The sequence below is a fragment of the Etheostoma spectabile genome, unplaced genomic scaffold, assembly GCF_008692095.1.
Source record: "Etheostoma spectabile isolate EspeVRDwgs_2016 unplaced genomic scaffold, UIUC_Espe_1.0 scaffold00012537, whole genome shotgun sequence".
Lineage (NCBI taxonomy): Eukaryota > Metazoa > Chordata > Actinopteri > Perciformes > Percidae > Etheostoma > Etheostoma spectabile.
This window is the reverse complement of record NW_022603960.1, coordinates 1,071-14,942: the sequence shown is the minus strand read 5'-3', so window position 1 is coordinate 14,942 and position 13,872 is coordinate 1,071. Positions and strand designations below refer to the sequence as shown.

General features: G+C 45.2%; 1 long non-coding RNA gene across 1 annotated transcript; it reads left to right on the top strand.

Annotated features, from left to right (window-relative positions):
* The first annotated feature begins 1,111 nt into the window (after positions 1-1,111).
* Positions 1,112-2,640, top strand: LOC116679427 (uncharacterized). The gene is made up of 3 exons (XR_004329500.1): positions 1,112-1,146; positions 2,426-2,534; positions 2,626-2,640. It is a non-coding gene; the product is annotated as an uncharacterized LOC116679427 (long non-coding RNA).
* Positions 2,641-13,872: the final 11,232 nt, after the last annotated feature.

Below are 13,872 nucleotides of genomic sequence, written 5' to 3'. Positions count from 1 at the left end.
TCCCCTGTCCTTTCTTGGTAGAAGGATCTAAGTGTCCCCTGTCCTTTCTGTGGTAGAAGGATCTAAGTGTCCCTGTCCTTTCTGGGGTAGAAGGATCTAAGTGTCCCTGTCTTTCTGTGGTAGAAGGATCTAAGTGTCCCCTGTCCCTCTCTGTGGTAGAAGGATCTAAGTTCCCCTGTCCTTTCTGTGGTAGAAGATCTAAGTGTCCCCTGTCCTTTCTGTGGTAGAAGGATCTAAGTGTCCCCTGTCCTTCTGTGGTAGAAGGATCTAATTGTCCCCTGTCCTTTCTGTGGTAAGAACGATCTAAGGTCCCCTGTCCTTTCTGTGGTAGAAGGATCTAAGTGTCCCCTGTCCTTTCTGTGTTAGAAGGATCTAATTGTCCCCTGTCCTTCTGTGGTAGAAGGATCTAAGTTCCCCTTTCTGTGGTAGAAGGATCTAAGTGTCCCCTGTCCTTTCTGTGGTAGAAGGATCTAAGTGTCCCCTGTCCTTTCTGTTGTAGAAGGATCTAAGTGTCCCCTGTCCTTTCTGTGGAAGAAGGATCTAAGTGTCCCCTGTCCTTTCTGTGGTAGAAGGATCTAAGTGTCCCCTGTCCTTTCTGTGGTAGAACGATCTAAGTGTCCCCTGTCCTTTCTGTGGTAGAAGGATCTAAGTGTCCCCTGTCCTTTCTGTGATAGAAGGATCTAAGTGTCCCCTGTCCTTTCTGTGGTAGAAGGATCTAAGTGTCCCCTGTCCTTTCTGTTGTAGAAGGATCTAAGTGTCCCCTGTCCTTTCTGTGGAAGAAGGATCTAAGTGTCCCCTGTCCTTTCTGTGGTAGAAGGATCTAAGTGTCCCCTGTCCTTTCTGTGGTAGAACGATCTAAGTGTCCCCTGTCCTTTCTGTGGTAGAAGGATCTAAGTGTCCCCTGTCCTTTCTGTGGTAGAAGGATCTAAGTGTCCCCTGTCCTTTCTGTGGTAGAAGGATCTAAGTGTCCCTTGTCCTTTCTGCTCTGACAGACCTGTCGGGGTCCGAGCTGACGCGGCTCTACAACTCTCCGGTGTACTACGCCGAGAGGATGAAGCGGGCCCTCGGACCCGTTTCCAGTACGGTCGAACGGTGGTACCCCAGATCCAGGCCCTACATCGGCTGGCTGAGCCACTCTGGGGTCAGGTATGTCCTGGTCTCGGTCCATGGAAGAACGTTTCTAGGATAATGGAGGATGTTGGATGAGGGGGGGCAGTAGCTCAGTCCGTAGGGAGTTGGGTTGGGAACTGGAGCGCTTGAGCAAGGCACCGAACCCCCCTCAACAGTCGCAGCCCCCCCCACTCTGCCTTCTCTCCATTAGCATGTACAGAACCTGAGCATGCCCCCCCCCCCACACACACACACCACACATCTGCCCATCTCCCCATTAGCATGTATAGAACCTGAGCATGCCCCCCCCCCCCACACACACCACACACACTCTGCCATCTCTCCATTAGCATGTATAAGCATGTTTTTTTTGGATATTTTTGTTTTTTTCCCCGACATTTCTGTCACTTTTTTCCACTGTTCTTAAATCTTTGTTTTTCTTAAAATGCTATAAAATTAAATAAATCCCAAATTCAATGAAGACAGTGAACTGATCAGTTATTTAACGTGTGAGGAGCATCGTATGGAACCATCCACGTTATTTATTTCACAATTTGGTTGAGGCAAGAACTTCAAACGTAAATTTTTATAAGATTTACTTTACTGTATTTATGTGTAGTATTCTACTGCATATTGTGTATTTATGCTCTGGTTTTTATGGGTATTACGGCGGGTATGAGCGCTGTAATTTCCATTTTTATGGGTGAAATTGACTTGACTTGTGTAACAGGCCCCGGGCGTGAGGCCTGTGGTCAGATTAAATGTTGTTCTGAAAAGAACAGGAAAATGATGAGACCGGCAACATGTAGTGTGTTTCCTTCTCTCGCTTCTGCCAGACTGAAGACGAGAGGCTGGAACCACAATATGCCGTCTCACTGGTGGGCGCGGCCCCCTTGTGGTGAACTTTGGTATAGAACTTACAAAATAATTTACACCAACGTAAAAACTGAGGCTCTCATAAAACAATATACACATATACTTCCTATGCAAAACATCCCAAATAAAATACATTATGTGACCACATTTGCTGGGCATCACACTTGCACTGCCAGACCTTATATCTGGCAATGCAGACTACACACACACACACACCACACACACCCCACACACACACACACATATACACATATACACACACACACACACACACACACACACACCAACACACACAACACCACACCACACCACACCTATACACACCATACACCATACACACACACACACCACACACACACACACACCACACAGAGACACACGCACGCCGAGCTGACATGATGTCCCCTGATGTGAGTAACGTGCGTGTTGTCGTCTCCAGGGTGACGCTCGGCGATGGATCTCAGTGGCTGATCCATAAAGGGGACAACTACGGCGTGTCCTCTAACACCGTGGTGACCCCCGCTGAAGACATGAGCTGGAGGTGGGAGGTAAGTCTTTCTGTTCATCCCCCCCCAAAAAATAGACGCATCCCATCCCAGATCAGGGTGTCAGAGGGTCAAACTCTTTTTATCTCTGCAGGTTAAAGAGACGGCAGATTTCCAGGGGAGGAAGACCGTGGGGGACTTCGTGGATGCCGGCGGCTCCGATTACCACGTAATCTTTGATAACTGTCACTGTGCATCTGGTCAAATGATGGACCTGTATCAGTGAACATGTTCTCAGCTTTCTGAAAGGTCGAAGTCTTTCCCTCTCTGCTGATCACATAATAAAGGGAATCACACAGAGTGTGTTGGGCTGTTTATTCCACCAGAGGGCGCCACACGCTGTCATATCATACACTGTTAATGGACAAACATCTGTTTCAATGAAATGCAGAAATGCCTCAAAGCTACATTATACCTGATCTCCAGCAGGGGGGGGGACTCCTTAAAGCTGCATTATATCTGATCTCCAGCAGGGGGGGGGGGAGGGACCTTAAAGCTGCATTATATCTGATCCTGCAGGGGGGGGGACTCCTTAAAGCTGCATTATATCTGGTCTCCAGCAGGGGGGACTCCTTAAAGCTGCATTATATCTGGTCTCCTGCAGGGGGGGGACTCCTTAAAGCTGCATTATATCTGGTCTCCAGCAGGGGGGGGGGACTCCTTAAGCTGCATTATATCTGATCTCCTCGGGGGGGGACTCCTTAAAGCTGCATTATATCTGGTCTCCTGCAGGGGGGGGGGACTCCTTAAAGCTGCATTATATCTGATCTCCTGCAGGGGGACTCCTTAAAGCTGCATTATATCTGATCTCCTGCAGGGGGGGGACTCCTTAAAGCTGCATTATATCTGATCTCCTGCAGGGGGGGTACTCCTTAAAGCTGCATTATATCTGATCTCCTGCAGGGGGGGGGACTCCTTAAGCTGCATTATATCTGATCTCCTGCAGGGGGGGGGGACTCCTTAAAGCTGCATTATATCTGGTCTCCAGCAGGTGGGGGGACTCCTTAAAGCTGTTTATCCCATAAATAAAATTGAATGACTGGTCAAAATGTCCGCCGTGATGAAGGTCCGTTACATGAGTTCAAGCTGGAGGTAAATCAGAAATCTTTTTTTTAACCAAATTACCAGAAAAAGGATGGATCCCATGCAACGCTCTCTGCAAACACAACTGATCACTTTCATTGAATTTCTGGTGTAAATTGATATAGTTTTAAATCAGAGTCCACTCAACAAACCTCTGATCTTTACTATTAGTTAAAATAATTCATCATTTTTGCTTTATTAACTCAAATATTAGGTATAATTCTATACAATTGAGGATTTTTGATCATGAATTCCCAAAAGTAGTGTAGAACTAGTGATAGTGAGGGGATGGTTGTGAAATTAAAAAAAGAAATAATGCGTTGAAAACGTCAAATGTTGAAAAAATTAAAAAATAAATTTGACCCGATAGGACAACATCATGGTTGAACATCTCGTCTCAGAATCCGTCTGGTCTCAGAATCCGTCTGGTCTCAGTCTTAAAGAGGACATCACTAAATGATTCATGTGTCTCAGTGTCCTGCTTTAAATAACCCTTTCAACACCCCCCCCCCCCCTTAACCCTAGTGTTGTCTTCCCATCAACCAACATTTTTGTCACTTTTTCAATGTTGTGGCTGCTTTTTTTGATGTTTCTTTTCCAGTTATTTGATATTTCCAATGTTTATATTTTCAGCTCTTATTTTGAAGGCCCATTTTTTGTGATAATAAGAGAAGAAGAGGAGAAGTTGCTGGTTGCTTTTCTATGACAATCTGAGGAATGACTGGTTAGCATCAACCCCTCACTCGATCACTCAAAGTCTTGGTCTAGACCCCTCAATATCTCGGTCTCGTCCCCTCAAAGTCTCGGTCTCGTCCCCTCAATGTCTCGTCTCGACCCCTCTAAGTCTCGGTCTCGTCCCCTCAATGTCTCGTCTCGACCCCTCGAAGTCTCGTCTCAACCCCTCAAAGTCTCGGCCTTGACCCCTCAATGTCTCGTATCGACCCCCCAAAGTCTCGGCCTTGACCCCTCAATGTCTTGTATCGACCCCTCAAAGTCTCGGCCTTGTCCCCTTGAAGTCTCGGTCTCCATCCCTTGAAGTCTCAGTCTCGACCCCTCACAGTCTCGTTTCGACCCCTCGAAGTCTCGATATCAACCCCTCAATGTCTCGGTCTTGACCCCTCAAAGTCTTGTCTCGACCCCTTAAAGTCTAGGTCTCATCCCCTCAAAGTCTCACAGAAAGTGTCTCAGAATTGATTCTCTCCAAAATGTCCTGGTCCATGGTCTCTGATGTGATGAAACCTGTTTTGGTGTCTCCAGTGTGGAAATAACAGCTGAGGTCTGCCAAGAGACAAACACTGATGTTAAAAAACAACAAGAACACGGGTTCCAACTCAGCACCAACGTAGCCCTGGTCTAGAGATAAGAACCGGTTACGTCAGGTGCTGGGACCGGGTCCCGATAGGCTTTTTGTCAGGAAAATTGGGACCGCCCCGGTCAAACCGGGACGTCTGTTCCCCCCTAACGGTGTTTTGCTTGACTCTACTGATGTTGCCATTCGTCTTGAACGTGTCCTCGGTCCGTAGCGGTCCACGGAGAGCCGTCAAGGCCCGTCTTTGAATTTGTAAACCCAGGAGCAACAGTATCGGTATGTAGTCCTCCATTGTTGTTGATTGTCGTGACGCGTTGCTGTGACAACGGAGGTACTTGCAGTCACGTTGTGACATAGCCCTGCACTCTGGGTCAGAGGCTGGGGAAAATCCAGCTGGTTCTTAGAGAACTGGCGAGTAGAACCAGCACCGAACTGGCACCAGCACCAGAACCAGAACCAGCACCTGGTTAGCCTTGGAGGAAAAGACACAAAATTCTCGGTCTTATCCCCTTAAAGTCTCGGTCTTATCCCCTTAAAGTCTCTGTCTCGTCCCCTTAAAGTCTCGGTCTTATCCCCTTAAAGTCTCGGTCTTGTCGCCCTCAAAGTGTCGGTCTCGACCCCTCGAAGTCTCGGGATCAACCCCTCAAAGTCTCGTCTCTACCCCTTGAAGTGTCAGTCTCCATCCCTTAAAGTCTCTGCCTCATACCCTCAAAGTCTGGGTCTCGTCCCCTCGAAGTCTCGTCACTTCCCCTTAAAGTCTCGGTCTTATCCCCTTAAAGTCTCGGTCTCGTCCCCTTAAAGTCTCGGTCTTATCCCCTTAAAGTCTCGGTCTCGTCCCCTTAAAGTCTCGGTCTTATCCCCTTAAAGTCTCGGTCTCATCCCCTTAAAGTCTCGGTCTCGTCCCCTTAAAGTCTCGGTCTTATCCCCTTAAAGTCTCGGTCTTATCCCCTTAAAGTCTCGGTCTCGTCGCCCTCAAAGTGTCGGTCTCGACCCCTGGAAGTCTCGGGATCAACCCCTCAAAGTCTCGTCTCTACCCCTTGAAATGTCAGTCTCCATCCCTTAAAGTCTCTGCCTCATACCCTCAAAGTCTGGGTCTCGTCCCCTCGAAGTCTCGTCACTTCCCCATAAAGTCTCGGTCTTATCCCCTTAAAGTCTCGGTCTCGTCCCCTTAAAGTCTCGGTCTTATCCCCTTAAAGTCTCGGTCTCGTCCCCTTAAAGTCTCGGTCTTATCCCCTTAAAGTCTCGGTCTCGTCCCCTTAAAGTCTCGGTCTTATCCCCTTAAAGTCTCGGTCTTATCCCCTTAAAGTCTCGGTCTCGTCGCCCTCAAAGTGTCGGTCTCGACCCCTGGAAGTCTCGGGATCAACCCCTCAAAGTCTCGTCTCTACCCCTTGAAATGTCAGTCTCCATCCCTTAAAGTCTCGGCCTCATACCCTCAAAGTCTGGGTCTCGTCCCCTCAAAGTCTCGTCACTTCCCCTCAAAGTCTCGGTCTCATACCCTCAAAGTCTCACAGAAAGTGTCTCAGAATTAATTCTCTCCAAAATGTCCTGGTCCATGGTCCCTGATGTGATGAAACCTGTTTGAGTGTCACCAGTGTGGAAATATCAGCTGAGGTCTGCCAAGAGACAAACACTGATGTTAAAAATTAACAAGAACTCTGCACACAAGCACGTAGTCTCACGTCTAAAGACAATCTGTCCTGATGTCCCTGAGGTTTTAGTCTCAGACTAAGATTTTACTACCAAGACTTCAAATTTAGGATGATATCAAACAGGTTTGGTTTTACTGGAACATAAAGACTGATTGGGACTGAGTTTTATGACCAATGTCATGATGTCTTGCTGGAGTCTGGGCGCTCCCTAGTCTCCACCGTCTGGTGTAAGGTCATAAAACTCAGTCCCAGTTAGTCTTAGTCTCTCCTGTCTCCGTCTCAACCCCTCGAAGTCTCGGACTCATCCCCTCGAAGTCTCTGTCTCATCCCCCTGAAGTCTCGGTCTCGACCCCTCCAAGTCTCGGTCTTGTCCCCTCCAAGTCTCGGTCTCGCCCCTCAAAGTCTTGGCCTCGTCCCCTCGAAGTCCCGGTCTCGTCCCCTCCAAGTCTCGGTCTTGTCCCCTCCAAGTCTTGGTCTCGCCCCTCAAAGTCTTGGCCTCGTCCCCTCCAAGTCTCGGTCTCGTCCCCTCCAAGTCTCGGTCTCGTCCCCTCCAAGTCTCAGTCTCGACCCCTCGAAGTCTCGGTCTTGTCACCCTCGAAGTCTCGGTCTCGTCCCTTAGAAGTCTCTGTCTCGTCCCTTAGAAGTCTCTGTCTCGTCCCCTCCAAGTCTCGGTCTCAACCCCTCCAAGTCTCGGTCTCGTCACCTCGAAGTCTCGGTCTCGTCCCTTAGAAATCTCTGTCTCGTCCCCTCCAAGTCTCGGTCTCGTCCCCTCCAAGTCTCGGTCTCGCCCCTCAAAGTCTTGGGCTCGTCCCCTCAAAGTCTCGGTCTCGTCCCCTCCAAGTCTCGGTCTCGACCCCTCAAAGTCTTGGTCTCGTCCCCTCGAAGTCTTGTTCTCGACCCCTCGAAGTCTCGGTCTCGTCCCTTAGAATCTTTGTCTCGTCCCCTCCAAGTCTCGGTCTCGTCCCCTCCAAGTCTCGGTCTCGTCCCCTCCAAGTCTCGGTCTCGTCCACTCCAAGTCTCCGTCTCAGCCCCTCTAAGTCTCGGTCTCAAACCCTCCAAGTCTCGGTCTCGTCCCCTCCAAGTCTCGGTCTCGTCCCCTCCAAGTCTCGGTCTCGGCCCCTCCAAGTCTCGGTCTCGGCCCCTCCAAGTCTCGGCCTCGTCCCCTTGAAGTCTCAGTCTCAGCCCCTCCAAGTCTCGGTCTCGACCCCTCCAAGTCTCGTTCTCGTCCCTTCAAAGTCTCAGTCTCGGCCCCTCCAAGTCTCGGTCTCGTCCCCTCCAAGTCTCGGCCTCGACCCTTCCAAGTCTCCGTCTCAGCCCCTCCAAGTCTCGGCCTCGACCCCTCCAAGTCTCGTTCTCGTCCCTTCAAAGTCTCAGTCTCAGCCCCTCCAAGTCTCGGTCTCGACCCCTCCAAGTCTCGTTCTCGTCCCTTCAAAGTCTCAGTCTCGGCCCCTCCAAGTCTCGTTCTCGTCCCCTCCAAGTCTCAGTCTCAGCCCCTCCAAGTCTCAGTCTCAGCCCCTCCAAGTCTCGGCCTCGACCCCTCCAAGTCTCGTTCTCGTCCCTTCAAAGTCTCAGTCCCAGCCCCTCCAAGTCTCGGCCTCGACCCCTCCAAGTCTCGTTCTCGTCCCTTCAAAGTCTCAGTCTCAGCCCCTCCAAGTCTCGGTCTCGACCCCTCCAAGTCTCGTTCTCGTCCCTTCAAAGTCTCAGTCTCGGCCCCTCCAAGTCTCGGTCTCGGCCCCTCCAAAGTCTCGGTCTCGTCCCCTCCAAGTCTCAGTCTCAGCCCCTCCAAGTCTCAGTCTCAGCCCCTCCAAGTCTCGGTCTCGTCCCCTCCAAGTTTTGACAAATGCAAAAGAAACATGACAGCCTCAGGTAAAATCTCTAAAATAAAAAGTAATAATTCTGTAAGACTACAGGTTGTTTTTCTCACAGTGCGGACGAGAGATAATCACACTGAGGATATGAAGGTGCTCTTAATTTTGATTTTGACTATTTCTTAATTCCCATTGTCAAGCTCAATGATGTGTGACATGTGGCTGTTTTTTGTTTTTATGTTGGCATGAGGAACTTGACCTTCTCTCTTTCACGTAGACCTCCACAATGGTCTTATGACACGATACCCAACCTTTCCTTCTGCTTACGTGACCAACGTGATGACCTCTGGTGTGTTTACTGTCAGCTGGGACACACGCTGATGCAACAGGGAGGAGTGTCCGGACTCTTTAAAAGACCCTGAACGCCTCACCGGGACTCAGAGATGAAATCCACCATGTCTTCCTCCAAAGTGGTCCTGCTGGTTCTGGCTCTGCTGGCCGTCTCTGTGCAGTCCTGGTCTGATGGCAGTGAGTACTGACTGGGGGTTTGGGGGGGGGGGGGGGGGGGGGTTGTGTAGTAAAATGTGTGTCTATCAATTTAACCCTCGGGTTGTCTTCCCGCCGAAATTTATGGTCGTCTTCTTCAACACTTTTGTGTCTTTCCCCGGATGTTTTTGTCACCTTTTCAACGTTTCCTGAGCCGTTTTTTTTCCCGAAATTTCTAAAAGTTTAAATTTTTACATTAATCATTTTTTTATTTTTTTTTATTTTTTTATTTTTTTAAGATTTTTTCACATTTTACTCTTATTGACGTTTTTATTTTTTTTTTCAACGTTTGTCGAATTTTTCTGAATTTTGAATTTGTTTGTTTTTTTACCCAAAAATTTTTTTTCACTTTTTTTTTTTTTTTTTAACATTCGTCACTTTTTTCACATTTTAGTCACTTTTATTGACATTTGACTTTTATTGTCACACAAGTTCTTTTATAAATTACTTTTTTCCAAATGCTATAAAATTGACCAAAAACACCCAAATTCACATTTGTCACTTTGTTAATTTTTTTTACATCTTTTCACATTATGTTCTCTTTATTTGACATTTTTCTCATTTTTACACATAAAAAAGTTCTATTACCCATTGTTTTGTCACTTTTTCAACGTTTCCTGAGCCTTTTGGAATTTTTGTGGGTTTTTTTTTTTTTCCGAAATTTCTAAAACTTTAAATTTTTACATTAATCACTTTTTTGTTTTTGTTTTTTACATTTGTTCACATTTTACTCTTATTGACATTTTTCTTTTCTTTTAATTTTTTTTCAACGTTTGTCGACTTTTTCCTCAAACTTTGTACATTTTTGTAACTTTTTTTTTATTTTTTATTTTTTTTTACATTTGTCACTTTTTTCACATTTTAGTCACTTTTATCGACATTTGACCTTTTTTTTTTTACATTTGTAGTTCTTTTATAAATTACTTTTTTCTCCAAATGCTTTAAAATTTACAAAAAACACCCAATTTCACATTTGTCACTTCTTTTTTTTTTTTTTTTACATTTTTGCAATTTTTGTTTACATCTTTTCACATTTCTGTCACTTTATTGACATTTTTCTCTTTTTTACACTTTCTCTTTTTTAACAATTGTTTTTTTCTCTAAATGTTATAAAATGAAACATGTAATTGATTCATGCTTTTTGGGGACAATCAGCTGATTAACCATCGTGTTGTCTTCCCAACCAAAAACTTTTGTTTTTCTTCTGGGTAAAAATTTAAAATTGAAACTTAATTTGGTGAAATTTTTGTCACTTTAAAAAAAACATGTTGCCAATTTTTTTTTTTTTTTTTTTTTTTTTTTTTTTTACACATTTTCGATTTTCAGCACTTTTTTTAAACATTTTGGTTGTTTTTTTTTTTCAACACGTGTTGTCACTTTTCCCAACGTTCTTTGATCGTTTTTGTTTTTCAAATGCGATAAAATTGAATAATACACCCAGATTCAATGAAAGAAGTGAACCGATCATTTATTTTAATGTAAATATGGAAACATCCACGTTACTTTATGGACAAATAGTTTGAAAGAAACACAAATTTGACACACATGTATGCATACATACAGTACATTTGTATGTATGCATACCTACATATGTATGCATACATTCAAATATATATTTGTATGTATGCATACAAATATATATTATGTGATTATGTCTTAATGTGAGTGATGTGCTGCTCTCAGATCTGTCCGGTGCGGAGCTGACGCAGCTCTACAACTCCCCGGTGAAGACGGCTGAGTGGATGGTCCGGCCACTGGAGTCCAGTTCCTTCAGTCTGGGCCCGTTCAGCCACACGGGGGTCAGGTCAGTGGGGGGGGCGGTCAGGTCAGTGGGGGGGCGGTCAGTGTGGGGGGCGGTAACAGCCTCTGGCGTCTGGTACACATCACCTGAACTAACCAACTACAAGTTAAAGAATTTAATTAATATCATTTATTAGTTTTTATTGTTATTCTCACGTTTGTGTGATACGTGTGTGTGTATATGTGTGTATATATATGCGTATACAGTATGTGTGTGTATATGTGTGTGTCTATGTGTGTATATGTGTGATATACACACACCTAAAGGATTATTAGGACCACCAGACTAGGACTGTGTTTGACCCCCTTCCTTAATTCTACGTGGCATTGATTCAACAAGGAGCTGAACGCATTCTTTAGAAATGTTGGCCCATAATGAGAAGATAGCATCTTGCATGTGATGGAAATTTGAGGGATCACATCCAGGGCACGAAGCTCCCGGTCCACCACATCCCAAAGATGCTCTATTGGGTTGAGATCAGGTGACTGGGGGGGGGCATTTTAGTCCAGGTTGAGATCTGGTGACTTGGGGGGCCATTTTAGTCCAGTGAACTCATTGTCATGTTCAAGAAACCAGTTGTAAATGATGAGAGCTTTGGGCCATGGGGCATGATCCTGCTGAAAGGAGCCATCAGAGGACGGGACATGGGGCCATAAAGGGACTGACATGGTCAGGAACCAGGCTCAGGTAGGCCGGGGGCATTTAAACCAGGCCCAATGGCACTAAGCGGCCTAAAGTGGGCCAAGAAAACCTCCCCCACACCATTACACCACCACCAGCAAACTGCACAGTGGTAACAAGGCATGATGGGTCCAGGTTCTCATTCTGACTCCACCTTCTGAAGGTCTCAACAGAAACCAGACTCATCAGACCAGGCAACCTTTTTATCTAATTTTGGTGAGCTCTGGCAAGTTGTCGCCTCTTTTTCCTATTTGTAGTGGAGATGAGGGGTACCCGGGGGGGTCTTCTGCTGTTGCGGTTGTGCGTGTTGTGTCCTTGCTGCACCTCGGTTGTAACGAGTGGTTATTTCAGTCAAAGTTGCTCTTCTATCAGCTTGAATCAGTCGGCCCATTCTCCTCTGACCTCTAGCATCAACCAGGCATCCCCCCCCCAGGACTGTCGCATGCTGGGTGTTGTTCCCTTTCCACTCCATTCTTTGTAAACCCTGGAGATGGCTGTGGGTGTGAATCCCGGTAACTGAGCAGAAATACTCAGACCGGCCCGTCTGGCACCAACAACCACGCCACTTTCCCATTCTGACATTCAGTTTGCAGTCCAGGAGATGGTCTGGACCAGGTCAGGAGATGGTCTGGACCAGGTCAGGAGATGGTCTGACCAGGTCAGGAGATGGTCTGGATCAGTTCAGGAGATGGTCTGGATCAGTTCAGGAGATGGTCTGAACCAGGTCAGGAGATGGTCTGGATCAGTTCAGGAGATGGTCTGGACCAGGTCAGGAGATGGTCTGGACCAGGACCACACCCCTTAATGCATTGAAGCAACTGCCATGTGATTGGTTGATTAGATAATTGCATTAATGAGAACTTGAACAGGTGGTCCTAATACTCCTTCCGGTGAGTGTATGTGTGTGTATATGTATGATATGTGTGTGTATATGTGTGTGTATATGTATGATATGTGTGTGTATATGTGTGTGTATATGTATGATATGTGTGTGTATATGTGTGTGTATATGTGTGTGTATATGTATGATATGTGTGTGTATATGTGTGTGTATATGTGTGTGTATATGTATGATATGTGTGTGTATATGTGTGTGTATATGTATGATATGTGTGTGTATATGTGTGTGTATATGTGTATGTATATGTATGATATGTGTGTAGATGTGTGTATATGTATGATATGTGTGTGTATATGTGTGTGTATATGTGTGTGTATGTGTGTGTATATGTATGATATGTGTGTGTATATGTGTGTGTATATGTGTGTGTATGTGTGTGTATATGTATGATATGTGTGTGTATATGTGTGTGTATATGTGTGTGTATGTGTGTGTATATGTATGATATGTGTGTGTATATGTGTGTGTATATGTATGATATGTGTGTGTATATGTGTGTATATGTATGATATGTGTGTGTATATGTGTGTGTATATGTGTATGTATATGTATGATATGTGTGTAGATGTGTGTATATGTATGATAAGTGTGTGTACATGTGTGTGTATATGTATGATATGTGTGTGTCTATGTGTGTATATGTGTGTGTATATGTGTGTGTATATGTATGACATGTGTGTGTACATGTATGTGTATATGTATGATATGTGTGTGTATATGTGTGTGTATATGTATGATATATGTGTGTAGATGTGTGTGTATATGTATGATATGTGTGTGTATATGTATGTGTATATGTATGATATATGTGTGTAGATGTGTGTGTATATGTATGATAAGTGTGTGTGCATGTGTGTGTATATGTATGATATGTGTGTGTACATGTATGTGTATATGTATGATATGTGTGTGTACATGTATGTGTATATGTATGATAAGTGTGTGTGCATGTGTGTGTATATGTATGATATATGTGTGTAGATGTGTGTGTATATGTATGATAAGTGTGTGTGCATGTGTGTGTATATGTATAATATGTGTGTGTACATGTATGTGTATATGTATGATATGTGTGTGTATATGTGTGTGTATATGTGTGTGTATATGTGTGTGTATATGTGTGACGTGTGTGTACATGTATGTGTATATGTATATGTGTGTGTATATATGTGGTATGTGATTGTGTATATGTGTGTGTATATGTGTGTGTATATGTATATGTGTGTGTATATATGTGGTATGTGATTGTGTATATGTGTGTGTATATGTATGACATGTGTGTGTACATGTATGTGTATATGTATATGTGTGTGTATATATGTGGTATGTGATTGTGTATATGTGTGTGTATATGTATGATATGTGTGTGTACATATGTGCTATTTATCTGTGTATGTATACTTGTTTTCCAGAGTGACGCTGGAGAGCGACCAGTCCCAGTGGCTCATCCATAAAGGACCGAAATACGGCACCGCCTCTGAAACCGTGGTAACCAGCGCTCGACACATGGCCTCGAACTGGAGGGTCAGCAGGGGTTTTATCTGGGGGGGTCTGATGGGGGGG